Here is a 25570-nt window from a genome sequence, read left to right as displayed (position 1 = left end):
CAGAGTTGAGGGTCCCTTTCTGGACTCTCTATTTTGTTCCACTGATCTATGTGTCTGTTTCTGTGCCAGTAACATACTGTCTTGATGATTGCAGCTTTGTAATATAACTTGAAGTCTGGAATTGTGATGCCACCAGCTTTGGTTTTCTTTTTCAACATTCCTTTGGCTATTCAGGGTCTTTCCTGGTTCCATACAAATTATACAATTGTTCCAAGGAGAGCTGGGTTTCTACAACAAAATCATTCTGCGTAAAGATGGATTATACTATACCTGATTAAAAGAAAACCATGATCCTTGACTCCTTGATGCAAACAATCAGAGCCAGCCAGATCCAGATAAATATGTGAGTTTGGGCTCTGATGACCCCTGGTGTCCCTTTCCAGCTCCCTGTGAGCTTTTCACCCACCCTTGCTACCTCTGCCAGGCCCCATTCTTTATTCAGTCTCTCAAAAGCCTTTCCTGAGGTAAGTTGTTGCCTAATCCTTGTCAAGGAGTGGGCAATGAAACTTGTGGTTGGCTATACTGTGCAGTAGTAGATGCACTAAAGAGGAGATCTGGGACACCCCACACCCTCCAGACTCTGTGGAATTGCACATCTAAAATTAGATGTCCATGCATCTTGTGGAGCAAGTGATGGGATAGTTTAGGCCAGTGGGGGCATCCCTAGGTCTCTCAGAACTTGACAACTACCTTTTCATGAAGATATCTTTACACTTTATGAACAACCATTCATTGTTTTTTTTCTTCAAAAGCTTTAAGAGTCAAGCTCTAATTAATCACCAAGAAATTTTCTTCCTTGCCAATATTGAAAAAAAAAAAAAACTATGGGAGAATGCCCTATATTTTAAAGATAAAACTTATAAAGATAATCCACAGCCTAATTTAGTCAAAGTAGGGAAAACAAGGTGTGTGTGTTTGTTCATGTTTTTAGATACCTCCTGAATAGAGGCACAACTATGTTGGCACCTTTAATTTTAGAGTTTCTCACATGGTAAGTCTTTCTTCCTGAGTTTGGGAAACACCAGAATCATTTCTTACTTGGATCCCCAACATTGCCTGATAATTATACCTAATAAGTAAGGTAGGGACACCTGGGTGATGCAGTCAGTTGAGCATATGACTGTAGTTTCAGCTCAGGTCCTGATCTCAGGGTTGTGAGATTGAAATCCATGTCTATTTTCATGTGCTCAGCATGGGGTCCACTTAAACATTCTCTCTCCCTCTGCCCCTCCCTCCACACATGTATTCCTTCTCTCAAATAAATCTTTTTTAAAAAAATAATATTTAATAAGTAAATTAACAAATGAATAAATGTGTTTTCTATTTTGGAACTCATTCTCATATGAATCTAGTGCTTTCCTCCACATCACTTCTACTTTTGAATCTTAAAATCGAGATATTTACAGGAAAAAAAATCCTAAGGTTTTTAATCACCTTCCTTTAAAAATGTAAATAAATGCATATCTAAATTCTTTTTTTATTAGTATTATTATTTTAATAACTAACAATCATCAAGAATTTTCTACGTTCTAGGAACTGTTTTTTTTTTTAAATAAATTAATTAATTATTTTCAGAAAAACAGTATTCATTATTTTTTTTGATGTATATTGTTGTTCTTTTTTTTTTTTTTTTAATTTCCAGCATAACAGTATTCATTATTTTTGCACCACACCCCGTGCTCCATGCAATCCGTGCCCTCTATAATACCCACCACCTGGTACCCCAACCTCCCACACCCCCACCACTTCAAACCTCTCAGTTGTTTTTCAGAGTCCATAGTCTCTCATGATTCACCTCCCCTTCCAATTTACCCCAACTCCCTTCTCCTCTCTAACACCCCTTGTCCTCCATGATATTTGTTATGCTCCACAAATAAGTGAAACCATATGATAATTGACTCTCTCTGCTTGACTTACTTCACTTAGCATAATCTCTTCCAGTCCTGTCCATGTTGCTACAAAAGTTGGGTATTCATCCTTTCTGATGGAGGCATAATACTCCATAGTGTATATGGACCACATTTTCCTTATCCATTCGTCCGTTGAAGGGCATCTTGGTTCTTTCCACAGTTTGGCGACCGTGGCCATTGATGCTATAAACATTGGCATACAGATGGCCCTTCTTTTCACGACATCTGTATTTTTGGGGTAAATACGCAGGAGTTCAATTGCAGGGTCATAGGGAAGTTCTATTTTTAATTTCTTGAGGAATCTCCACACTGTTCTCTAAAGAGGCTGCACCAACTTGCATTCCCACCAACAGTGGAAGAGGGTTCCCCTTTCTCCACATCCTCTCCAACACATGTTGTTTCCTGTTTTGTTAATTTGGGCCATTCTAACTGGTGTAAGGTGATATCTCAATGTGGTTTTAACTTGAATCTCCCTGAGGGCTAGTGATGATGAACATTTTTTCATGTGTCTGATAGCCATTTGTATGTCTTCATTGGAGAAGTGTCTGTTCATATCTTCTGCCCATTTTTTAGTATGTTTGCCTGTTTCGTGTGTGTTGAGTTTGAGGAGTTCATTATAGATCCTGGATATCAACCTTTTGTCTGTACTGTCATTTGCAAATATCTTCTCCCATTCCATGGGTTGCCTCTTTGTTTTTTTGACTGTTTCCTTCGCTGTGCAGAAGCTTTTGATTTTGATGAAGCAACGTGCAACATGGCAGGATACAAAGTCAATGTGCAGAAATCAGTGGCTTTCTTATACACTAACAATGAAAATACAGAAAGGGAAATTAGAGAATCGACTCCATTTACTATAGCATCAAGAACCATAAGATACCTGGGAATAAACCTAACAAAAGAGGTAAGGGACCTGTACTTGAGGAACTACAGAACACTCATGAAAGAAATTGAAGAAGACACAAAAAGATGGAAGACCATTCCATGCTCTTGGATCGGAAGAATAAACATTGTTAAAATGTCTATACTGCCTAGAGCAATCTATACCTTTAATGCCATTCCGATCAAAATTCCACCGGTATTCTTCAAAGAGCTGGAGCAAATAATCCAAAAATTTGTATGGAATCAGAAGAGACCCCAAATCAGTAAGGAAATGTTGAAAAATAAAAATAAAACTGGGGGCATCACGTTACCTGATTTCAAGCTTTATTACAAAGCTGTGATCACCAAGACAGCATGGTACTGGCATAAAAATAGACACATAGACCAGTGGAACAAAGTAGAGAGCCCAGATATGGACCCTCAACTCTATGGTCAATTAATCTTCGACAAAACAGGAAAAAATATACAGTGGAAAAAAGAAAGTCTCTTCAATAAATGGTGCTGGGAAAACTGGACAGCTATAAGTAGAAGAATGAAACTCGACCATTCTCTTACACCGTACACAAAGATAAACTCATAATGGATAAAAGACCTCAACGTGAGACAGGAATCCATCAGAATCCTAGAGGAGAACATAAGCAGTAATCTCTTCGGTATCAGCCACAGCAACTTCTTTCAAGATATGTCTCCAAAGGCAAAGGAAACAAAAGCGAAAATAAACTTTTGGGACTTCATCAAAATCAAAAGCTTCTGCACAGCATATCTAAATTCTTAAAAAGAGCCAGTGACAACATTGGCCTGCACTTGACTGCCCAGTTGGGCTCTTGATCTACATGTGATCTGTAGGTCCTTGGGCTTCTCAGCCTCCATGTACTAGTTTTCCAGCTGCAACTCATGAGTGCCCTATAGATGTAAACTCTACAGTGTAGAGCACAGAAAAAAATCCTGGAAACCCAGTTGCCATATATACATTTTCCATGAATTCACTGCCAGACCCTGGGCTACTCACATTACCCTACAAGATCTCAGATTATAAGCCTAGATATTTAGAGCAGTTAAAAGATGTCCTTTTCTTGAAAGTCACTGAGATAGATTTCTCATAGTAAGATTTGCAAAGTCCTGTTGTTTCTTTTTCCATGTAACATCTCTCACATTCTCTAAGACACCAGTCTAGTTCAGACCTTCATTAGTCAACCAGCTTGGATTCCCCCCTAAAACAGAAGCTGGCATAAAGATTTGGATGCAAGCCATTAATTTGTGAAGTGATCCCAGGAAGCACTAAGAAGGACAAGAGAAAGAAGACAGTAAATCAATAAAGAGTGTGAGGATGAGGGGTTCCTGGGCAGCTCAGTCAGTTAAGCAACTGCCTTCAGGTCAGGTTCTGATCCCAGTGTCTTGGGATTGAGCCCTTCAAAGGGCTCCATGCTCAGCTAAGAATCTGCTTCTCTCTCTCCTGCCACCTACTCAGGCACTCTATCTCTCTCAAACAAATAAATGAAAGCTTTAAAAAAAAAAAAAAAAGAGTGTGAGGGTGAACAGGTAGCTGCTATTGGCAAGTGGGACTCAATCCATTGGAACTCTCTGAAAGATGGTGAGGAACACACCTTAGAGCACTCCCATTCACAGGTGAGAAGCTGGGGAGTTTATTAACCAACTCCTTCCACCAATTGGTCCAGAGTTTCTCCCTAGACATTAACTCTCTGCCACTTTTAATTTGCTCCACACTCAAGCTGAGCATGCTCCTGTAACCATTCACTAAAGAGAGGTGGGAATTTATCCATAGGTAGGAACTGTATAAGAAGGCCAACAGTGTTTCTCACAATTATCTTCCATCTAGACAACTATGGGACTATCTGTCCATCTCATCTCCTTTAATAAGGTCAATCCTACCCACTGCTACATCTGTGAAGCCAAGGGCCCAAGGGTTCCCGTGCATTACGGGACGCATACTCCAATGAATGCAATCAGTGAATAGAAAGATGGTTGGATGAATGAATGAATGGATGAATGAATGAAATAACTATTATGTCCAAAGCAACACTATACAGATGAAATCCATATTTATTATCTCTTGCTGCATAAGAAATTGCCCCCAAACTTAGTGCCTTTATAACAACAAACATTATTATATCACAGAGTTTCTGAGGGTCAGGAATCCAAGAACAGCTTAAACGGGTGGTGGTGGTTCAGGGTTTTTCATGTGGTTGCTGCCAAGCTGCCTGCTGCAGCCACCACCATCTGAAAGCTTTAATGAGGCTAGAGGAGCTGCATTCAGAATGGTTCCTTGTCATGGCCATTGTCGAGAGACTTCAGTTCCCTGCTAACTGTTAGCAGGGAGACTTGTGCCCTAATTCTGTAACTCATACACCATTATTCCCACCTTTCTCTATTTAGAAGTGACTCACCAAAGCCAAACTAGCCCATAAGCAGAGAGAGAAATTCAGCTCCATCTTTTGAAAGGAATGTCAGAGAATTTGTGGATATGCCATAAACCACAATAATGACCACGTTTTCCTCCAAATCCCTTGAAACCAACCACATAAAACTTTCTCAGACTGTATTCAAGTCCCTCAGCTTTGTCATTCCAAACATACCCCCCAGCACTCTTTCATAATCCTTCACATTAATCTAGTTGGTCTGTCTGCGGGACATCACACTTGCATGTTTCTCCCCAATCAGAACATTTCTTGCCACTGTTCTTTGAATAGGAATATTCTACAGATTTTGGCATAGTCACATCACACCCATCTGTCAAACAGAGCTCAAACTCCACCCTCTCCATGATGCCTTTCCATACTGCTGCCACTGAAATCCTAAAGCACTTCATACCATGTATGACACCAGTCATTTATTTATTACTTCAAATTATATGCCCACATCTTGTCTTTCCCAATTAGACTATAATTTCCTTGAAATAAGGACTGGGTGTATCATATGTTCAAGAATGCTTCCCAAATAACCTAACATTTACTTAATGAACTAGACCAGGAGTCAAGAAATACTTTCCGTAAAAGGCCATATAGCAAATACTTTAGGTTTTGCAAGCTATATGATCTCCATCACAACTCCACACTCTGCTGTGTAGTACCACAGTAGCCATAGTCTGTAAACATGTGGGTGTGGCTGTGTTCCAATGAAGCCTTACTTACAAAACAAGCACTTGGCTAGATTTACTGCATGGGCCATGGTTCGGCCAACTCCTGAACTAAAATATTGCATAGGTATCATCAACCTTTTGAATGCTAAGATTCAGATATAGTTATTACTGTTAACTACTTTTATATACTTTCATTTGGAATTTTTTTTCTATTGTGGAACTGTGTTATTTTCTGCTGTTTCTACAATCTGGCTGTATTTCCTTTATAATAAGAAAAAGAACATTTTAATTTTAAACATTTTTTGATAGCCTTACAAGTAATTAAGGGAAGAGAGGCTGGGTGAGGTATACACACATAATTATATAATAACCAAGTCCTTAACATTCTTCTAAGACAAGAGTCTCTATTTTATACTTTCTTAGTTCATGTGAAAAGCAACTTTATATTTCCCAGACAACAACTCTATTGTCTACAGTTCTGTGATGGTTAAACAGTAATTTCCATTCAACGCTGAGTTTTAGGCCATTGTTTCATAAAACAGTCTTAATTTCATCTTTGACTCATATACATAAATTATTAGCTTCCTTTACAAGAATAGATATGTATTAATAGTAATAGTTTAAGAATCAGTGACACACAATCATATACATAAATATAATGTTATTATTTAAATAGTGAAGTTGAGTTCAATTAGCGTATAATACAAAAAGAAATAGTTGTCAAGTTTTAGTGAGACAGCAAGAGAATGTGAAGATATATATGTTTGAAATGTCAAATTATGGATTTTCATGAAGAAATAATATTGTTCAACAAAATCGCTCTTAAAAAAACTCAACTTCTGACTAACTGAATTTAAATTTAAAAAAAAAAAACTCAACTCCCCTTTACAACAGTGAACACAAAGCTTGAAAACTACCCTGGTGATAAATGAAACTTGCTGTTTTCAGGGAAATGTCAGGATGCAAACTATACTCTTGTTTGAACAGAGCTAAGAGAGAGGCCACTGTGTGTGTTTGACAGTGACAAATAGCTTCCAAAGAAATTGAGACAGCATCTGCCCATCCCTGCCTTCAGAGAACCTGTTTTGCGGGCTGTCAAACCTTTGGCCTCCTTTCAATGTGTCTCAAGTGATCATGGGAAATGATTGTGAATTGCTTACTGTCTTCAAATTTACACAGACCCCTTCACTGCAAATATTTCATGCCACCTTAAACCCCATATACGAGAAAAGTATTTCTTGAAATGTAATTAAGAAATAAATGTTGAAGACTTTCAACCAGTTTTGACAATTTCTATCTTTGCTGACAACAGCTCCTCCTTGGTTGTCTGTGGAACTTTGAGGAAAGGCTATTTAAGCCTCAGTATCTCAAGGTCGCCAGAATTTTAAAAAAAGGCGGGGGATGTTTATCTCACAAGTGAGAAAATAAATACTTAGGTCAAATTCTGTGACCACTGATTGCAAATGATGGACCAAATTTGCTGAGTTAGTAGCTCTGGAGAATGATGGGAGAATCTATCCTTTTTTTTTTTTTTTAATAATACTGTGAAAGATTTCTATTCTAATTATAGGACTATTTCTAGTCTAATTATATGACTATCTCATCAACAAGAGAATTGATAAATTGTGGTTTATTTTTAGATTATAATATGGCACACAATAAAAAAGTGCAAACCACTGGTACATGGCATCTTACAGACATAGTCTTGACCAGAAGAAGACAGACACAAGAGTACTAACAATATGATTCCATTTATGTGAAGTTGAAGAACACGCAGACTACCTTGTGATGATGGAATTCTGGATGGTGGTTAATTCTGGGTGGACATGAGATTAAAGTGGGAAGGAGCTTTATGGATTCTCCACCTTGGTAGTAATCACATAGACCAATATAAATTCATAAAAAATCATCAGGCCGTATGATTAAGACTAGTGCACCATATGTACTTTACTGAACCTATGCTAATGCTCAATTTATTAAATCCTGAAAATGAAATATTAAGAGATTATAAATAATTCTAAAAAGACAGTAACTGTAGAAAAGTCCAACAGGATGCCAGTAAATCAGTTAGTGGGAGTACAAACTTGGGAATGTAAGTGGAGGACAGAGGAAAACAGAGGAAAGAAGAGATAAGAGTGGAAGCAGGAAAGGAAAGCATTAACTATGAGTGAAAAATAGGAATAATTAGCTATGTGCTTTACCTTCACTGAATCTCATGTGACCTGCGATTTCTTCATGTCTAGCTTTTAATCTCCTATTTTCTTTTTTCTAATATTAATTTTTTTTAATTTTTTATTTTTTATAAACATATATTTTTATCCCCAGGGGTATAGGTCTGTGAATCACCAGGTTTACACTCTTCACAGCACTCACCAAAGCACATACCCTCCCCAATGTCCATAATCCCACCTCCTTCTCCAAAACCCCCTCCCCCCAGCAACCCTCAGTTTGTTTTGTGAGATTAAGAGTCACTTATGGTTTGTCTCCCTCCCAATCCCATCTTGTTTCATTGATTCTTCTCCTACCCACTTAAGCCCCCATGTTGCATCACCACTTCCTCATATCAGGGAGATCATATGATAGTTGTCTTTCTCTGCTTGACTTATTTCGCTAAGCATGCTACGCTCTAGTTCCATCCATGTTGTCGCAAATGGCAAGATTTCATTTCTTTTGATGGCTGCATAGTATTCCATTGTGTATATATACCACATCTTCTTGATCCATTCATCTGCTGATGGGCATCTAGGTTCTTTCCATAGTTTGGCTATTGTGGACATTGCTGCTATAAACATTCGGGTGCACGTGCCCCTTTGGTTCACTACGTTTGTATCTTTAGGGTAAATACCCAGTAGTGCAATTGCTGGGTCATAGGGCAGTTCTATTTTCAACATTTTGAGGAACCTCCATGCTGTTTTCCAGAGTGGCTGCACCAGCTTGCATTCCCACCAACAGTGTAGGAGCGTTCCCCTTTCTCCGCATCCTCGCCAGCATCTGTCATTTCCTGACTTGTTGCTTTTAGCCATTCTGACTGGTGTGAGGTGATCTCTCATTGTGGTTTTGATTTGTATTTCCCTGATGCCGAGTGATATGGAGCACTTTTTCATGTGTCTGTTGGCCATCTGGATGTCTTCTTTGCAGAAATGTCTGTTCATGTCCTCTGCCCATTTCTTGATTGGATTATTTGTTCTTTGGGTGTTGAGTTTGCTAAGTTCTTTATAGATTCTGGACACTAGTCCTTTATCTGATATGTCGTTTGCAAATATCTTCTCCCAGTCTGTCAGTTGTCTTTTAATTTTGTTAACTGTTTCCTTTGCTGTGCAAAAGCTTTTGATCTTGATGAAATCCCAATAGTTCATTTTTGCCCTTGCTTCCCTTGCCTTTGGCGTTGTTCCTAGGAAGATGTTGCTGCGGCTGAGGTCGAAGAGGTTGCTGCCTGTGTTCTCCTCAAGGATTTGGATGGATTCCTTTCGCACATTGAGGTCCTTCATCCATTTTGAGTCTATTTTTGTGTGTGGTGTAAGGAAATGGTCCAATTTCATTGTTCTGCATGTGGCTGTCCAATTTTCCCAGCACCATTTATTGAAGAGGCTGTCTTTTTTCCATTGGACATTCTTTCCTGCTTTGTCGAAGATTAGTTGGCTGTAGAGTTGAGGGTCTATTTCTGGGCTCTCTATTCTGTTCCATTGATCTATGTGTCTATTTTTGTGCCAGTACCATGCTGTCTTGATGATTACAGCTTTGTAATAAAGCCTGAAGTCCGAAACTGTGATGCCACCAACGTTGGCTTTCTTTTTCAATATCCCTTTGGCTATTCGAGGTCTTTTCTGGTTCCATATAAATTTTAGAATTATTTGTTCCATTTCTTTGAAAAAGATGGATGATACTTTGATAGGAATTGCATTAAATGTGTAGATTGCTTTAGGTAGCATAGACATTTTCACAATATTTATTCTTCCAATCCAGGAGCATGGAACATTTTTCCATTTCTTTGTGTCTTCCTCAATTTCTTTCATGAGTACTTTATAGTTTTCTGAGTATAGATTCTGTGCCTCTTTGGTTAGGTTTATTCCTAGGTATCTTATGGTTTTGGGTGCAATTGTAAATGGGATTGACTCCTTAATTTCTCTTTCTTCTGTCTTGTTGTTGGTGTAGAGAAATGCCACTTATTTCTGTGCATTGATTTTATATCCTGACACTTTACTGAATTCCTGTACAAGTTCTAGCAGTTTTGGAGTGGAGTCTATTGGGTTTTCCACATATAGTATCATATCATCTGCGAAGAGTGATAATTTGACTTCTTCTTTGCCGATTTGGATGCCTTTAATTTCCTTTTGTTGTCTGATTGCTGAGGCTAGGACCTCTAGTACTATGTTGAATAGCAGTGGTGATAATGGACATCCCTGCCGTGTTCCTTACCTTAGCGGAAAAGCTTTAGTTTTTCTCCATTGAGAATGATATTTGCGGTGGGTTTTTCATAGATGGCTTTGATGATATTGAGGTATGTGCCCTCTATCCTTACACTTTGAAGAGTTTTGATCAGGAAGGGATGCTGTACTTTGTCAAATGCTTTTTCAGCATCTATTGAGAGTATCATATGGTTCTTGTTCTTTCTTTTATTGATGTGTTGTATCACATTGACTGATTTGCGGATGTTGAACCAACCTTGCAGCCCTGGAATAAATCCCACTTGGTCGTGGTGAATAATCCTTTTAATGTATTGTTGAATCCTATTGGCTAGTATTTTGTTGAGTATTTTCACATCTGTATTCATCAAGGATATTGGTCTATAGCTCTCTTTTTTGATGGGATCCTTGTCTGGTTTTGGGATCAAGGTGATGCTGGCCTCATAAAATGAGTTTGGAAGTTTTCCTTCCATTTCTATTTTTTGGAACAGTTTCAGGAGAATAGGAATTAGTTCTTCTTTAAATGTTTGGTAGAATTCCCCCGGGAAGCCGTCTGGCCCTGGGCTTTTGTTTGTTTGCAGATTTTTAATGACTGTTTCAATCTCCTTACTGGTTATGGGTCTGTTCAGGCTTTCTATTTCTTCCTGGTTCAGTTGTGGTAGTATATATGTTTCTAGGAATGCATCCATTTCTTCCAGATTGTCAAATTTGTTGGCGTAGAGTTGCTCATAGTATGTTCTTATAATAGTTTGTATTTCTTTGGTGTTAGTTGTGATCTCTCCTCTTTCATTCATGATTTTATTTATTTGGGTCCTTTCTCTTTTCTTTTTGATAAGTCGGGCCAGATGTTTATCAATTTTATTAATTCTTTCAAAGAACCAGCTCCTAGTTTCGTTGATTTGTTCTATTGTTTTTTTGGTTTCTATTTCATTGATTTCTGCTCTGATCTTTATGATTTCTCTTCTCCTGCTGGGCTTGGGGTTTCTTTCTTGTTCTTTCTCCAGCTCCTTTAGGTGTAGGGTTAGGTTGTGTATTTGAGACCTTTCTTGTTTCCTGAGAAAGCTTGTACCGCTATATATTTTCCTCTCAGGACTGCCTTTGTTGTGTCCCACAGATTTTGAACCGTTGTATTTTCATTATCATTTGTTTCCATGATTTTTTTCAATTCTTCTTTAATTTCCCGGTTGACCCATTCATTCTTTAGAAGGATGCTGTTTAGTCTCCATGTATTTGGGTTCTTTTCAAACTTCCTTTTGTGGTTGAGTTCTAGCTTTAGAGCATTGTGGTCTGAAAATATGCAGGGAATGATGCCAATCTTTTGATACCGGTTGAGTCCTGATTTAGGACCGAGGATGTGATCTATTCTGGAGAATGTTCCATGTGCACTAGAGAAGAATGTGTATTCTGTTGCTTTGGGATGAAATATTCTGAATATATCTGTGATGTCCATCTGGTCCAGTGTGTCGTTTAAGGCCTTTATTTCCTTGCTGATCTTTTGCTTGGATGATCTGTCCACTTCAGTGAGGGGAGTGTTAAAGTCCCCTACTATTATTGTATTATTGTTGATGTGTTTCTTTGATTTTGTTATTAATTGGTTTATATAGTTGGCTGCTCCCACGTTGGGGGCATAGATATTTAAATTGTTAGGTCTTCCTGTTGGACAGACCCTTTGAGTATGATATAGTGTCCTTCCTCATCTCTTATTATAGTCTTTGGCTTAAAATCTAATTGATCTGATATAAGGATTGCCACTCCTGCTTTCTTCTGATGTCCATTAGCATGGTAAATTCTTTTCCACCCCCTCACTTTAAATCTGGAGGTGTCTTCGGGCTTAAAATGAGTTTCTTGAAGGCAACATATAGATGGGTTTTGTTTTTTTATCCATTCTGATACCCTGTGTCTTTTGACAGGGGCATTTAGCCCATTCACATTCAGGGTAACTATTGAGAGATATGAATTTAGTGCCATTGTATTGCCTGAAAGGTGACTGTTACTGTATATGGTCTCTGTTCCTTTCTGATCTACCACTTGTAGGCTCTCTCTTTGCTTAGAGGACCCCTTTCAATGTTTCCTGTAGAGCTGGTTTGGTGTTTTCAAATTCTTTCAGTTTTTGTTTGTCCTGGAAGCTTTTAATCTCTCCTTCTATTTTCAATGATAGCCTAGCTGGATATAGTATTCTTGGCTGCATGTTTTTCTCGTTTAGTGCTCTGAAAATATCATGCCAGCTCTTTCTGGCCTGCCAGGTCTCTGTGGATAAGTCAGCTGCCAATCTAATATTTTTACCCTTGTATGTTACAGATTTCTTTTCCCGGGCTGCTTTCAGGATTTTCTCTTTGTCACTGAGACTTGTAAATTTTACTATTAGTTGACGGGGTGTGGGCCTATTCTTATTGATTTTGAGGGGCGTTCTCTGAACCTCCTGAATTTTGATGCTCGTTCCCTTTGCCATATTGGGGAAATTCTCCCCAATAATTCTCTCCAGTAAACTTTCTGCTCTCCTCTCTCTTTCTTCTTCTTCTGGAATCCCAATTATTCTAATGTTGTTTCGTCTTATGGTGTCACTTATCTCTTGAATTCTCCCCTCGTGGTCCAGTACCTGTTTGTCCCTCTTTTGCTCAGCTTCTTTATTCTCTGTCATTTGGTCTTCTATATCACTAATTCTTTCTTCTGCCTCATTTATCCTAGCAGTGAGAGCCTCCATTTTTGATTGCACCTCATTAATAGCTTTTTTGATTTCAACTTGGTTAGATTTTAGTTCTTTTATTTCTCCAGAAAGGGCTTTTATATCTCTCGAGAGGGTTTCTCTAATATCTTCCATGCCTTTTTCGAGCCCAGCTAGAACCTTGAGAATTGTCATTCTGAACTCTAGATCTGACATATTACCAATGTCTGTATTGATTAGGTCCCTAGCCTTCGGTACTGCCTCTTGTTCTTTTTTTTGTGTTGAATTTTTCCATCTTGTCATTTTGTCCAGATAAGAGTATATAAAGGAGCAAGTAAAATACTAAAAGGGTGGCAACAATCCCAGGAAAATATGCTTTAACCAAATTAGAAGAGATCCCAAATCGTGAGGGGGGAGAAAGGGGATAAAAAGAGGTTCAAAAAGGAAGAAAGAAAAAAAAGAAAGAAAAAAGGAAAAAAAAGAAAAGAATTTTAAAAAAAGGAAACAAATAAGAAAAATATAAAAAATAAAAAATATATATATTAGATAAACTAGTTAAAAAACGTTAAAAAAGAAAAAGGTAAAAGTTAAAAAAAAATTTTTACCAGAAGGCGAGAAAAAAAAAACAAAAAAATGAAAAAGAAAAAAATTAAATTAACTGCAAGACTAAAAAAAATCACAGGGAAAAAGCCCTGAGTTCCGTGCTTTGCTTTCTCCTCCTCTGGAATTCTGCTGCTCTCCTTGGTATTGAAACCGCACTCCTTGGTAGTTGAACTTGGTCCTGGCTGGATTTCTTGCTGATCTTCTGGGGGATGGGCCTGGTGTAGTGATTCTCAAGTGTTTTTGCCCCAGGCGGAATTGCACCGCCTTACTGGGGGGGCCGGGGTGAGTAATCCGCTTGGGTTTGCTTTCAGGAGCTTTTGTTCCCTGAGCGCTTTCCGTAGAGTTCCGGAGGACGGGAATACAAATGGCGGCCTCCTGGTCTCCGGCCTGGAGGAGCCGAGAGCCCAGGGCCCCACTCCTCAGTGTGCTCTCAGAGAACAGCGCCCAGTCACTCCCGTCTGCCTGACCTCTGCCGCGCTCCGAGCTCACCGAGCCTGCAACCGGTTCAAGGTAAAACCGAGCTGTGAGCTTACTGTCGGCTCTGTCTCTATAGCCGGCTTTCACGTTCCAATACCCGCAAGCTCTGCGACACTCAGACACCCCCGAACCTTCTGTGACCCTGCGGGACCTGAGGCCACGCTGACCCCGCATGGGCTTCGCCCCGGTTTAGCCTCTGGAGCGATGTCCCTCAGCGGAACAGACTTTTAAAAGTCCTAATTTTATGCGCCGTTGCTCTGCCGCTTGCCGGGAGCCGGCCCCTCCCCCCGGGGTCTATCTTCCCGTCGCTTTGGATTCACTTCTCTGCCGGTCCTACCTTTCAGAAAGTGGTTGTTTTTCTGTTTCCAGAATTGCTGTTCTTCTTCTCTTCGATCTGCCGATGGATTTGTAGGTGTTTGCAATCTTTAGATAAGCTATCTAGCTGATCTCCGGCTAGCTGAAGCAGTCTCAGTCTGCTACTTCTCCGCCATCTTGACTCCTCCCTATATTAATTTATTTTAGAGAGAGGGGAGAGGAGTAGTGTTGGGAGAGAGGGACAGAAAGAGAGGGAGAGAAACTCAAGCAGATTCCCTGCTAAGCACAGAGCCCAACACAGATCTCCATCTCAAAACACTGAGATCATGACCTATTCCAAAACCAAGAGTCTCATGTTTAACCAACTGAGCAACCCAGGCACCCCTAATCTCCTATTTTCTAATCAAGAATAATAGAACTTTTGGAGTCCCACCCCCCCCCAAAAAAATGTGAGGAAGAAGCAACTGGCCTTGTGATCATAAATCAAAACATACTAGAAAAACACAAAAATTCAGTCAGTACAGTAATGGTCAAGGCAGGCTAAAAGACAACCCAGAAACAAGGACCTTCACTTTAATTTAATACAGTTGGTCCCCACATTACTATGGTTCGACTTAGGATTTTTCAACTTCATGATGGTGCAAAATAAAAATACACAGTAAAAATTGCACTTGGAATTTTGATCTTTTCCTAGGCTAGCAAAATGCAGTATGATTGTCTCTTGTATTGCTGGGCAGTGGCAGCAGCTGCAGCTCCCAGTTATCCAATGCAATCATGAGGATTAACAACTGAGATAGAGAAAGATATGAATGAAGGGGCACCTGGGTGGCTCAGTTGGTTAAGCATCTGCCTTCAGCCCAGGTCATGATCTAAGAATCAAACCCCACACTGGGCTCCTTGCTCATCAGGAAGTCTCCTTCTCCCTTCCCCCTCTGCCTGCTCACTCCCCCTGCTTGTGCTCTTTCTGTCAAATAAACAAAAAAAACTTAAAAAAAAAAAAAATTCTATCCCCATACAGGCCATTCTGTTTGTCACTTTCAGTACAATATTCAAAAAATTGCATGAGAGTCAACACTTTGTTTCAAAATTAGCTTTGTGTTAGTTGAAGATGGGAGCTAAGATGGCTCTGTAATAGGAGGACCCATACTTGCTTCATCCCTTGAATGAATCTGAACACCCTCTGAATACCCAAGAAATCTACCTAAAGACTAACAGAACAGACTGCACTATAGAGGGGAGAAGAAGCACATCAAAGAAGATAGAAAGAATAGAGATGTGGTTTGGAGGAACACTCACATCTTAGTGCGAGGCTTAACATGGTTGTTGGCAGGAAGTCTCAGTTCTTAACCACGTGGACCTCTTCATAGGGTTGTTTGAATGTCCTCATGACATAGTAGCTAGCATCCCCCCAGAGCACGTGATCCAAAAGAAGCAATGCAGAGTCACAATATCATTTATGACCTAACCTCAGAAGTCACATGCTGTCATTTGTATAGAATCCTGTAAGTAACGTAGTTACTCAAAGGAATATGTGCACCCTAGTGTTTATAGCAGTAATGTCCTCAGTAGCCAAACTATGGAAAGAACCTAGATGCCCATCAACAAATTAATGGATAAAGAAGATGTGATACACACACACACACACACACACACACGATGGACTACTATGCAGCCATCAAAAGAAATAAAATCCTGCCATTTGCAACAACATGGATGGAACAGAGGGTTAGCAAAGTGGGTCAATCAGAGAATGACAGTTATCATATATCTCTCTGATATGAGGAATTTGAGAGGCAGGATGGGGGTTCCTGGGAGGAAGGGAGGGAAAAATGAAACAAGATGGGACCAGGGAGGGAGAAAAATCATAAGAGACTCTTAATCTCAGGAAACAAACTGAGGGCTGCTGGGGTAACTGGGGGGACAGGGTGGCTGGGTGATGGACATTGGAGAGGGTATGTGCTATGGTGAGTGCTGTGAATTGTGTAAAACTGATGATTCACAGACCTATACCCCTGAAACAAATAATACATTATATATTAATTTTTTTTAATTTTTAAAAAAAGAATCCTCTGTGTTGTTCCTTATGCTCCACAAGTAAATGAAACCATACACGGAGGACATTGGCAGATGGAAAGAATGGCGTTGGGGGATATCAGAGGGGGAGACAAACCATGAGAAACCATGAGAGACTGTGGACTCTGAGAAATAAACTGAGGGTTTTGGAGGGGAGAGGGGTGGGTTTTGGGTAAGCCTGGTGGTGTTTATTAAGGAGGGCACATATTGCATGGAGCACTGGGTGTGTTGCATAAACAATGAATTTCGGAACACTGAAGAAAACTAAAATTAAATTAAATTTTTAAAAAAAGAATCCTGTTAGTAACACAGGTCAGCCCTTTTCAGTGGGGGAAGGGCTACATAAGCACATAAGCCCCTGGAGGAGAATCAGTGGGGGCTGTCTTGGAGGCTGTCCATCATGGGGATCTTCAAGGACGGCAAGGCGGTTTCACTGGAAAACCACAGACAATTACAATATTTTGTTTTCCTTCATGAAATTTATTTACTCATTTAGCCAATGTTTTGAATTTTTTCTGTCAGATTTTTGTTTGCTAAATCTCTTCACACCATCCTGGGAGTCATTTCTTCAAAGACTAAGCAACAAATTCTTTTCTTGCTTGACGATGTTGGGACCCTGATGGTTTCTGAGCCAACAAGCACGTATGTGTATGTATAGAGTCTAGAGACAAGATGGCAAATTTTTGGTGTCCTCAGATAAAACCAGATCCTAAGGAGAAGCACTCATTTGACCTGTGGCCTCTTTGTCTCTTTCAGATGGTAAATTACTCAACTTCCCATATATTCCTTTCCAATTCAGCATAAGTTGCTTTGGGTTAAGTTAACTGTTAGTGCCATCATTCACCTGATAGAAACTGAGTGCCAGTTACCGCCAGAACTCCCTGTCAGGTGCTAGAAACTCAGGGCTTAAATACGCACACATGCTTAGGAAAATAGGTAGCAGGTGACATACAGAGAGTTCCAAAGTCTTTTAACCTCGGCAATGTAGAATTCCTGTGGACATCTACATTTTAAGTTAGAGGATTGCAGTCTAATTTTCTAACAGTGAGTCATTTCCATTGCCATGACAGTAGACCTGTGTCCTGAGATAAGATAAGTAATATTTCAAGTCACCGCCCTGAATGAGGCCACTTGACAAAGACGCAATCTGGCACATAGTTTTCAAGTTCTTCTTCCAAAAATCCATAGATCTCACTCCTTGAGGTTTCAGGCATCAGAACTGATGAAAAAAGAAGGTGGTCTTAGGAGATACCAGTAGATCAGCCCCCAAGCTCTCTTGAGGAGCTGTTTTGAAATCTCCCATAATATAATTTGGGTTGAACAGTAACCTGATGCTGTATGTATTTTGTGACCAATACTGGAAAAAGGATATGAGGAATGTGGGGGAAATATCTATTTTATTTATATTTCAGGTACCATCTTTCTCCAAGGAGCTCAGAGAGCTGCATGAACACATGTTATCATTATATATGGAGCTTCTGTTTTCATGTGTTTGTCTGAATTTTTCAGTTCTGTTTCCACTGTGGTTTCTTTTTTTCCTGTCTTTCTGCTGTTGCTACTTGCAGTTATAATGTTCTGGTATATCCATTTACTAATGTGACTCGAGACTTAAGTTTTAGGAAGTTAGAATACCAAGATGGCATGCTTTAAAAAGAATATTTGTATATTACCACACCCTGGTTATTCAGCCTTTTGTATATTGTATGTTGAATAAATGCATGGGCATGCTAGGAAATATAAATAGCATGCCTTGCTTATATCAAAGTGCCAGTAAATGTACATCCAGTTATTGGGAGCAAAAAAAAAAAAAGCCTGAAAAGTAGGGACAGGTGTTCTTCCTATGAAGGACTGGTTCAGAGAATGACATGTAACCCAACAGTGATCAAGATAATAGCTTTAGTAGGTGATTTGGCAGTAGCTGGACAGGAAGATGTAGATTGGATTTGAAGCCAGGACAGGCGTCCTAGGCCTGCCCCAAACTGGAAAAACCCACACATTCATGGATCCTGAAACCAACTCCACCTGGGAAGCTAGGTCTCCATGCCTAGGTCTTCAGAAGAGTGGAAGGAGGATAAGCACATCCCGGGCTGTTTACAGCATGGGAGCGAGGAGGTTGTGGCACAGCCTCCTGATGATGAGAGAGCTGGCACAAGAAAGGAGAAGGTGGGGTCTGAGTTTGGGTTTTCGTTGTTCAGTTTGTTTCTGCTGTTCAGGCCCAGTATCTGCAGTATTGGGCAGTACAGACCTAAAAACAAACCAGCAAGCTCTTATGAACCACATTAGCTCTTTCCTTTGGGGAAGAGTAAGCAAGAGAGAGGCTGACAGTTTCCATTCCATGATTGATCCTCTTGAAAAGCAAGATATTATGTGAGGAGGGCAACATTGCCCATTTTACATGCATTTGACAAAAGATGGGGTCATTGAAGAGACTGTTTTAGTTATTGACATTTTTAAGGATGTAGAGGGGAGGAATGTGGGCATTACTTCAGCCTCCATCTTGACAATGGCCATTAGTCAGCTGCCATGACATTTGGAGGAGAAATGAGGAAAATAACCAGCACCATGTTGTCATAAGCTGTTTGGTGGCCACTAAAAAGTAATCTTATGGTTTGACCTCCTCCACCAAATAACAGACTGGCTTCTCCCTTCATTCTACTCACTGCTTCCCCTTCCACACCCAGGCCTGAGACCACATTCTCTATTCAGCCTCAAACTAAGGTCAAACTTCTAGCCATGTTGGTGATGTCTGTTGGTTCATTTCCTACAAAAGGAAAATGGTAACTGAGGAGCTGTGTGGCTTATACTTCCTGGTATTATGAATAAAGCACTTATGTGCTTAGTTCCTTTTAGGTCAAGCCAATTGTCTTTCAGGCCCAAGGTACAATTTGACTCACTTCATACATGTCCCAAAGGCAATAAATATCCTAGTCCTATTTTCTAAGTCAGCTGACTGCTAGACACCAGTATCACCTGAAAATCTTCCTGCCACAGGTACCTCTTCATATGGGGAAGAGGGGTGTGGGGGTGCAGCGTTGTTACATGTGAGGCCTCAAGTCTTAGATTCTGTCCACAAATGAATGATGAATGTGACTGCCTTCATCAGAAGTGTGGCTTCAGCCAAGCTCAGGATGAGAACAGAGGTTTAGGTGACCAAACAAGCTAGCTGACCCCTGCCAGCACTGCAGCCACCACTCAGCTGGCTCCTCCTCTGCCTGCTAACGCATCCAAACACTCTCCTCATTGTCTTGGCAGAGGTGTCAGTCCTTAGATGTGTTTGCCACAGGAAGCTGTGGAGTCCTGGATGAAGAGCTGGCCAGATTTTGGTTCTGCACATAACTAGACATGTCAACTCCAGAAAATCATTTGATGCTCTGTGCCTGAGACTCGCGACCTGCAAGATGAGGGTAAGTGAGAACTTTTTCTAAAAAACATATACAGGGGTAACTGGGTGGTTCAGTCATTGAACGTCTGCCTTCAGCTCAGGTCATGATCACAGGGTCCTGGGATAGAGCCCCACATCGGGCTCCCTGCTCAATGGGAAGCCTGCTTCTCCCTCTCCCTCTCCCCCTGCTTATTTTCTCTCTCTCACCATCCCTCTCTTTCTCTGTCAAATAAATACATAAAATTTCAAAAAAAACAAAAAACAAACAAACAAACAAACAAAAAACAAATATATATATATATATATATATATATATATATATATATATATATATATATGTATATACACACACACATACACACATGATTCCAGCAATGGTGGACTGGTTTATAAGAAATCAAACCTCCCACATTAAACAACTAAAATTTTGGCTAGAATATTAAAAGTACTTGTTTGGAGGCAGCAGAGAGTTGAGAAGGTAACAAGAATGTGAGGGGCCATGATCCAAAGCAGAAGAAAAACAGAGGTGAACCTATGTGTGCTCCAGCCTTTCTCCTTAACAGAGTTCTAGATTCCAAAGCAGCAACGTAAGAGCCTAAACACTGAGTGGCAAAACAAACAGACAAAACCAGGAGAAAGTGATGGCCAGAAGTCTGAGATATGCTAAGTATGGCTTTAAGTGTTCTCACAAAACTAGATGGAAGGAACAAAAATTAGACCTCACAGCTGACTAAAAAGGAGAAGCCCTGGACAACACCACTGGCTTTGGGAAGGACTGTTGCAGGGATACAGCCTAGGAGTAAAGCAAACCAGAGGCAGACCAGTCAGAACAAAGAAGCTTAGCTACTGACCAGAATAGGATGACCTCTCCTTCTTTAGAAGCTTGCACAAAGCACAAGTGAAGCCTAGGAAGAGAAGACTGGTCCAGAGCTTCAAGTTCTCTCCAATGTTTATCAAATACAGTGTCAGGCATTTATTTCTTTTCTTTTTTTTTTTAATTTAAATTCAATAACCGACATACAGTATATCATTAGTTTTTTATATAGTGTTCAATGACTCCTTAATTGTGTATAACACCCAGAGCTCATCACATGACATACCCACCTTAAAGTCCATCATCCAGTTACCCCATCCTCCCACCCACATGCCTTTCCACAGTCCTCACTTTGTTTCCTGGAATCAAGAGCCTGTCATGGTTTGTTTCCTTCTATGATTTCTTCCCCTTCAGTTTTCCCTCCCGTCCCTTGTGATCCTCTGCACTATTTTTTATATTCCACATATGAGTGAAACCATATAATAATTGTCTTTCTCTGACTGACTTATTTCACTTAGCATAATTCCTTCCAATTCTATCCATGTCGATGTAAATGGTAAATATTTATAAATATTTATCCTTTCTTATGTCTGAGTAATATTCCATTGAACATATGAATCACATCTTCTTTATCCATACCCCTGTTGAAGGACATCTCAGCTCCTTCCACAGTTTGGCTCTTGTGGACATTGCTTCTATGAATAGTGAGGTGCAGGTGTCCCTTCTTTTCACTACTTCTGTATCTTTTGGGTAAATTCCAAGTAGTGTAATTGCTGGGTGATAGGGTAGCTCTATTTTTAACTTCTTGAGGAACCTCCATACTGTTTTCCAGAGTGGTTGTACCAGCTTGCACTCCTACCAACAGTGTAAGAGGGTTCCCCTTTCTCCACAACCTTGCCAACATTTGTTGTTTCCTGTCTTGTTCATTTTAGCCATTCTAACTGGTGTAAGGTGGCATCTCACTATGGTTTTGACTTGTATTTCCCTGATGACAAGTGATAAGGTCCATTTTTTCATTATATGTTGGACTTTTGTATATCTTCTTTGGAGAAGTGTCTGTTCATGTCTTCTGCCCATATCTTGACTGGATTATTTGGGTTTTTTTGTTTTTGGGGTTTTTTTTGGGGGGGGGTTGAGTTTGGTAAGTTCTTTATAGATCTTGGATACCACCCCTTTATCTGTTATGTCATTTGCAAATATCTTCTCCCATCCTGTACTTTGCCTTTTAGTTTTGTTGACTTTTCCTTCACCTTGCAGAAGCTTTTGATCTTGATGAAGTCCCAATAGTTCATTTTTGCTTTTGTTTCCCTTGCCTTTAGAGATGTGTCTTTCAAGAAGTTGCTACAGTCCAGGGCAAAGAGGTTACTTCCTGTGTTCTCCTCTAGGATTCTGATGGATTCCTGTCTCACATTTAGGTCTTTCATCCATTTTGAGTTTATCTTTGTTTATGGTGTAAGAGAATGGTCCAGTTTCATTCTTCTTCATGTGGCTGTCCAATTTTTCTAATACCATTTATTAAAAAGACTGTCTTTTTTCATATTGTCAGGCATTTAATAAAAATTACTTAGCATGCCAAGAGACCAAAAAAAAAAAAAATTGCAATACACAAGTTCCAAAAAACAGTCCAACAGAAAGTCCAGAGTTGCCAGAAAAGGACTTTAAAAAAAACTGTGATAAATATGCTCTAGAAAACAGGAGAGGAAGAATTCCAGCATATAACTAAAATCAATTTAAGAAAGATTTAAATGCAGATTCTATACAGAAAACTAAAGGAACTGAAAAGAAATGGGTTGAGAAGTATGAGAATTGCTGAATTGGAAGAAAGATCAATAGAAATTAAATTGAGAGGAAAAGATGGAAAACACAGAAAGAACATAAGAAATATGCCACACAGGTAAGAAGTACAACATACTTTTTTATAAATCTCAGAAGTAGAGGTCGGAGAGATTGTGGCAGAAACATTACTTACAGAAATAATGGCCAGGTGCAACGGGGTGGCTCAGGTTATGATCTTGGGGTCCTGGGATCAGACCCTGAGTCAGCTCTTGCTCAGCAGGACAGTCTGCTTGTCCATCTCCCTCTGTCCTTGCCCCACCCATGCTCTCTCTTTCTTTTTCTCTCTCTTGCTCACTTTCTTTCTCAAATAAATAAATAAAATCTTTAAAAAAAAAAAAAGAAAGAAAGAAAGAATGGCAAAAAGCTTCCCAAAAGTCATATAAGCAGAAAAACATAAAAAAGGAAACCACATCCATCCAATTATACTGCTATTAGATAGAGCTAATAGGGAAAATAAAATCAATAAGGATATAGATTTAAATAAGACAATTAGCAAACTTGACTTACTGAACACATATGGAACATTGCAGAATATACATGCTTTCTGAGTCCATGTGGAAATTTAGAAAAGTAAATTTAAAAGCTAAAGTAAAAGTGTGGGGTCATAAAACAAGACTTAGTGAATTTCAGAGGTATTAACCAAAGAGTGTATGTTTTCTGATCACAGTGGAATTAAGCTAGAAGTAAGTATAAAAAAGAAAACAAAATCTCCCAATGTTTGCAGATTGAATAATATACTCCTTAAATCCCCATAGACCAAGGTAGAAATCACAATGGAAATTAGAAATTGTGTAGAACAAAGTAATAGTAAAAAAATATATCAAAAATTCTGAGATACAGAGGGCCTGGCTGGCTCAATCAGTAGAGCACATAATTCTTCACCTCGGGGTTGTGAGGTCAAGTCCTGGGTTGAGTGTAGACATTCCTTTAAAAACAAAATCTTTAAAAAAAAAAAAAAAAAGTAGTAAGATACAGTAAAGCCATACTCAGAGGAAACTGTATGGCCTAAAATGGATATATGAGAAAAAGAATAAAGTAAAATTAATGAGCCACTACAAGAGTTAGGAAAAGAAGAGCAAATTAAACCCAAAGAAAGGACACAGATGGGAATAATAAAAGTGATAGAAATTGGTGAAATGGAAAACTAGGAAACAACACAAAAATCTAGAAAGCCAAAAATTGTTTCTAGAAAGGAAGAAAGGAGGGATAGGGATAGTAGACTACATATGATCAGTATTATGACTGCAACAAAAAGAACATCACTACAGATGATATTGATGACATGAAATGTCATGACATGACATGACATGACATGAAAAAAAAGAGAAAATATTATGAACATTTTAAAACAACTTACAAATATAATATAGGAAGAAGATAAAAATATGAATAGTTTTATAACATTTCATAAAGAAAACATTAAATAAGTGGAATATGTAAAAATGAAACTCCCTTGAGAAAAGTACAGATTTCACTGGTGAAATCTGCAAAATATTGCATAAAGAGAGAATACCAATCACAAACTCTGCCAGCATACTTAAAAAGAGGAATTCTTCCTAAATCATTTTATGAGGCCAGCATAACCTTGATACCAGAATCTGAAAAAGTCATTTAAAAAAAGGAAATTTACAGACCAATATCAGCTGTATCAGCTGTAAGTGTTAGTGTAAAATATTTAACAAAATATTAGAAAAGCAAAACAAGTCATACAAAAGGAGAATACTATGTCATTATTACCAGCTAGAATTTATTCCTAAAATGCAATGTCAACATTCAAAATTAATAAATGTTATTCCCCACATTGTTAGAATAAGAAGAAAGGCATATGACTTTATAATAGATGCAAAAGGAGCACTCAAAAAAATTCCATACCATTATGACAGAAAACAAAAAGTGTTAACAAATTAGAAGCATAATGAAACTTCCTTAATACAGCAACAACAAAAAAGGTGCATATGAAAATCCAGAACAAACATGACATGTAATGGTGAAGTATTTTGTTTTCACCTGAGATCAGATACCCACTATTTAGTATTACTCTAAAACACAATAAAGCTGGGGCACCTGGGTGGCTCAGTCAGTTAAGCTGCTTCCTTTGGCTCAGGTCAGGATCCCAGTGGGATCAAGCCCTGTCTGGCTCCCTGCTCAGCAGGAAGCCTGCTTCTCCTTCTCCCTCTGCCTGCCACACTGCCTACGTGTGCTCTCTCTCAATCTCTTTGTCAAGTAAATAAATACATTTTTAAAAATAATAGGAAAAATTTACCAAAGCACATACCCTCCCCAATGTCCATAATCCCACCCCCTTCTCCTCACAGACCTGTACCCCTGGGGATAAAAATATATGTTTATAAAAAATAAAAAATTTAAAAAAAAATAGGAAAAATTTAAAAAATTAAACATAATAAAGCAAAGAAATGTACAGTATAAAAACAAAGGGAAGAATAAGAAGTCATTATTCATAGAACACATGAAGCAATACATATAAAATATATAATATTTATTTATAAACTATTAAAATAAGTGAATTTTAGCTAAGTCAATGGATGCAAAGTCAACATAAGCAGTAAATATCACACAGCAAATACACACAAGAAGGTTTGACCTCAGAGTAATTATGCTCACTCAAAATAGCTCAACAGAAGAATACATAGTATATGATTCCATTTAGATAAAATTCTAGAAAGGCCAAACATACTGAAAATGACAGAAAGCAGATCAGTGGTTGCTGGAGGACAAGGTGACAAGTGGGAAGTCACATGAGGGAAGGGTTAAAAAGGGACACAAGGACACTTAGGGAGATGAGGAATACAAAAGAGCAGAAAGAAAGAAGAAAAAAGGAAAATGAATAGAGTCTTAGAAACCCATGAGACCTGGAGCCCAGGAGGAGAAAACTATGAGAGGGAAGCAGAAAAAGAATTTGAAGAAATAACGGCAAAGCCTTCTCTCTTTTTTTTTAATTTATTTATTTTTTATTTTTTTTATAAACATATAATGTATTTTTATCCCCAGGGGTACAGGTCTGTGAATCGCCAGGTTTACACACTTCACAGCACTCACCAAAACATATACCTTCCCCAATGTCCATAACCCCACCCCCCTCTCCTGACCCCCCCCCAGCA

The 25570-nt window shown here is 39.0% G+C and overlaps 1 long non-coding RNA gene across 2 annotated transcripts in view; it reads right to left on the bottom strand.

The window, feature by feature from the left end:
* The window catches only part of LOC116595335, a 91525-nt gene extending 75801 nt beyond the window's left edge, over positions 1-15724 (bottom strand). For both annotated transcript variants that reach the window (XR_004287620.1, XR_004287619.1), the window contains exon 1: positions 15643-15724. This is a non-coding gene — a long non-coding RNA (uncharacterized LOC116595335). The remainder of the gene's footprint in view (positions 1-15642) is intronic.
* Positions 15725-25570: the final 9846 nt, after the last annotated feature.

This window comes from Mustela erminea, chromosome 7, assembly GCF_009829155.1.
Source record: "Mustela erminea isolate mMusErm1 chromosome 7, mMusErm1.Pri, whole genome shotgun sequence".
NCBI classification, from domain to species: domain Eukaryota; kingdom Metazoa; phylum Chordata; class Mammalia; order Carnivora; family Mustelidae; genus Mustela; species Mustela erminea.
This window is presented reverse-complemented; position numbering and strand designations above follow the sequence as displayed.